At 45.7% G+C, this 4,455-nt stretch overlaps 1 non-coding gene and 1 pseudogene across 1 annotated transcript; both read right to left on the bottom strand.

Annotated features, from left to right (window-relative positions):
* On the bottom strand, positions 1-1,328 carry LOC149370002 (uncharacterized; annotated as a pseudogene).
* Positions 1,329-2,850: 1,522 nt separating this feature from the next.
* Positions 2,851-2,921, bottom strand: TRNAG-GCC (transfer RNA glycine (anticodon GCC)). Its single transcript has one exon. It is a non-coding gene; the product is annotated as a tRNA-Gly (tRNA).
* Positions 2,922-4,455: the final 1,534 nt, after the last annotated feature.

Below are 4,455 nucleotides of genomic sequence, written 5' to 3'. Positions count from 1 at the left end.
TTAAAACCATTTCAGGGCAACAAGTTCATTCAGAATAGTATACCATTCGGGTTTGTCAGCTTGTTCCTTATACATATCTCTCAGGTAAGCAATACTCTCAACAAAATACTCCCTAGCAGGTCGCACATTTTCATCTGCGTGATGGACACCCATTCGTGTCTTCCATACACCATGCAGTACAAACAGCATGAACAGATCATACGGTACACCCTCTTCGTTGTCAACTGGCAAAAAACGGATGCTGTACGGCGTTATTGGAAGGTCTTTCTTTAACGTCCTTTGCAGGATGTCCCACAGAAAGACCGCATCCCAACAGTCCAAGAACATATGGTCTACAGTTTCAGGCTTGCGGCATATCATACAGTTTGTGGACCATGGGACATATATCCCTTTCTCCTACAATCATGGTTTCACGGGCAGTGTGCCACTATGTAAGTGGAAAAAGAAAGTTTTCACCGATGGTCGCACGCCCATCTTCTTAACCCTTTTAAGAACATCCTCACCCTGACCGTCACCATTCATTATGCGATAAATTGGCACTGGTAACTTCATATCTGAGAGGTCCATCTACAGCCGCCTACCTTTTACCCCACTAAGGTACTGCATCGAGAAATGCGCTTTCAGTATTGGAAAAGCTCCAACGACTTCAAGCAAATACCCATGCAGACCTCCACGATGAAACCCGTGCGCACACACCAGAAATTCGGGCAAAAAGTTTTGCAGCCGCACCTGCATCACTGTCCTCAAAAAGGGATCATTTTTGTCACGCAGGAACACGAATCTCGAGACAACTTGTTTAGGAACAAATGCACAAGACCAAATCCACCGTTCTGCACTGAGCGAAACAAGTTTGTGCGGCTCGTGCGCTCCCAGGTTGATCCCCACACAAACACAGCTAACACTCTGTGCAGCTTCTGAACACGCATTCTTGTCATAAACATCGCCTGCAGCACGTACCATACTTTCGCGACAATGAAAATGTTACACACTGTTGCGCGAGCAAAAATGGAAAAATCCCTGCCACACCATTTTGTTGTTTTCAAACGGACCTGCTCGGTTTCTTCTTGCCAATACTGTTTCGTGTCCTTCTAGTGCTGAAGTTGAACGCCTAGGTATTTTGAAGGCGCGTCTAACCACTCAAGACTTTCAAATAAGGAAGGAGTGTCTTCCCACGCCCCCTGCCAGAAACCCAAGCATTTGTTCCAGTTTATACACTGCCGGTACATGGGCAGTATGATGTGGTTCAGGGCCTCTTTGACACTTTCTTTGTCTTCGCAAATAATAGCAATATCATCAGCGTATGACAGCGCCTTCACTTCTGTTGTCATTAGCTGGAAGCCTCTAACCCTTTTATTGTACAGCACTTTCAAGCAAAACGGCTCCAGATAGATGGCAAACAGCAAGGGGGATAAGGGGCACCCTTGCCTGACAGAGGGATGGATTTCGATACAGCCAGTGAGTTCTTTGTTTACTGCAATATTCGCGAGACACCCCTTATATGCCATTCTGACACCATCCGAAATCACTCAGCCCAAGTTTACATAATCTAATATAGTGAAACGTGTGTCGTGATGGACGCGATGGAAAGCTTTTTCCAGATCAACCTGTAACACTGCTGCCCGTCTTGAGAAAACGTCGGAACACTCTAAAATGCTCCTCATAATATGAATGTTAGTAGTTATTGTCCTTCCTTTGGTGCCACAAGTCTGATGGGGTCAAACTATATCCTTGATGACAGTTTGCAATCTCCTGGCTAGCACCTTCATATTGATTTTATTATCCAAATTCGTTAACGTTATAGGTCTGAAAGACGAAACCGACTGCTGCTTCTCGCGATTACTCTTTGGAATTAGGGCTATGTGGGCTTGTCGGAAAGACGGTGGCAGCTCTTTCTTTTCGTACGCTTCCATTAAAACGTCGTGTAGAGCCTCTGCCACTTCTTGTCGGAACCGCTTATAGAAAGCCGCACTCAAACCGTCCGGACCAGGCGTCTTGCCCGGACTAAGGTCATCTATGGCTTTTTCAATTTCTTGAACCCTAATTGGCACCTCTATAATTGATTTTCTTTCATAATCGAGTTTTGGCATGAGCTACAAAAACGAGCTTTCAAAACCCTCTGCCAGTTTTTGCTGCACGCAAATAATTCGCCGTAGTGTTCAACGAACGCCCGTTTAATCATTTCCTTGTGGGTGAGACCATTTTCGAATCTTATCTCTTGGATATCATTTTTGGCTGCCTAGCTCTTTTCGTCCGCTAGTGCCCGCTTCGTTGGCATTTCACTAACCCAAAGCTTTTCTGCCCGTGCCCGTATAACTGCTCCCTTGTATTTATCATTATCTAGCACGCCCAGCTGCCTCCGAGCTTCTCTGATTTCTTTACTGCGCAGTCCCGGCTGTGCACATTCTTGACTGAGTAAAAGATCCAGCTGGAATTGTAATTGCTTCTCTGCCTGTGTTATTTTGTGTGTTTTTGCAGTACTGTGTTCGACTGCGCTTATCTTAACGCTTTCTTTGAAACACTCCCACGCGTAAACAAAACTATTAGCCCCACTTGTCAGTACTTCTCTTATGCTACCTTGTGTCTTACTAACGAAGGTCTCGTCCTCGACAAGTTTTTTATTCATCTTCCGAAGATGCCAGTTAAGGCGCGACTTCCTTTGTTTTGCACCTAGTGTAAACATAACCAGATTATACTCACTGAATGATACATGTTTCACCATGTAATGGGTACACATTGGCACAAGGGCGACAGATATGTAAGCCACTGAACCATCGACGCCGATGTTCCGTTCTTATGCTGCCCATCGCTTTATAGCGTAGCTCGGTGAGTAAGCCGACAAAAGTAAAGGAATGCGTCGGCCGGGAATCGAACCCGGGCCACCCGCGTGGCAGGCGAGTATTCTACCACTGAACCACCAACGCTTTTTTTTCTTTATTGCCTGGCTTTGACATTACACAAGAATGACCACAACAAAATTGGGGCACACAATGAACACTTGGTGTTGATATAGTCAGCCTGCCAATGGCTGGCTTCGTCACATTAAAATTCATTTAGGGCCATCAAAGGCTCCACCCTTGACAGCCACTCGGGAGCCCCGCCAACAGCTTTGACCCTCTCAGCAAACCGATGCACATTTTCACGAAAATAAATTCGTGCTGGCCTCGCGTCGGGATCACAGTAATACCCTGACATTCGCGAGCGCCAAATACACTGGAGGCCCATTAACATTATTAAATCAAATGGCACTCCATCCTCGTTTTCAATGGGCAGATACCGTATTCCATGGGGGTGAAATGGAAATTGTTTTTTATCGTCACTTTGAAGCAAGTCCCAAAAGTAAACCCCTTCCCAACAATGCAGAAGAACGTGATCTATCATTTCTGGTTGCTTGCAGATAAGGCAGTGATGACCCCACGGAAGAAATAAGCTCTTATCCTGTAAAAACATTTTGACTGATAACGTTCCAGTGTGCAACTTGAAGAAAAAAAGTTTTAACCCCGGGCTCAACGTGCATTCTCTTTACCCTCTTTAACACATTCCTTCCAGGGCCTCCAATGTACAAGGCCCTATACATGGGTTCCGCCAAGAGAACTTCACATAAATCCTTATACAATTTTTTCTTGTTCACTGTAGATAAATATTCGCTGGAAAACCTCGTTGAGAGAAATCGGACACTTGCGACAATTTCTGTGAAGTACCCAAAAATTCCGCCCGAAAGGGTTTCGGTTGCAACAACAAAGTCAGGCAGCGCGCGCCCCAGCCTTACTGGCACACGGTGCGCAAGAACGGATCACTGACATCACGCAGAAGCATAAATCTGTTAGCAATCAGCCACAAGAAAAGGTGTCCCAGACCCGCTCCCTCATCCTTCACTCTTCTAAATGAATTCGTCCGGCTGCACCTTTCCCATTGTGCAGCCCACACAAAAACAGCAAAAATTCGATGTAGTTTTTGTATGTTCATTCTTCCATAATGCAACACTTGCATCGCATACCACACCTCACTGATAAAGAAAAGGTTGCACACGGTGGCTCTAGAGAAAATTGATAAGCCTGTTCCTTTTCATCTTTCCTCCTTCTCACGCACATCCTGTTTCTGCACTCTCCAATATGTTTTGCTATCGCGATAGCTTTCTAGCGGTAATCCAAGGTACTTAGTTGGGGTCTTCACCCAGGGTACGTTTGCAAAGTGGTCCATCGTCGTTTGTCATGCTCCGTGCCAGAGCCCCACTGACTTAGACCAGTTCACTCTGCTGCCAGAGGTTTTGCAGAATTTAGCGACAGACTCAACGGCCTCTGTTACACCTTCTCGATTAACGGAAAAAACCGCTAAATCATCCGCACATGCCAGCAGCTTCACCTCCGCAGCTTGCAGCCGAAAACCAGTTATTCTCTCGTTTTCGATGATGTTTAAACACAAAATATTCATGTAGATGGCAAACAGAAGAGGGCTGGG

This window comes from Amblyomma mixtum, chromosome 1 (genome assembly GCF_055824585.1).
Source record: "Amblyomma mixtum isolate Tamu chromosome 1, ASM5582458v1, whole genome shotgun sequence".
In the NCBI taxonomy this organism is placed as follows: Eukaryota; Metazoa; Arthropoda; class Arachnida; order Ixodida; family Ixodidae; genus Amblyomma; species Amblyomma mixtum.
Note: the sequence above shows the minus strand (reverse complement) of the source record. Positions and strands in the feature narration are given on the sequence as shown.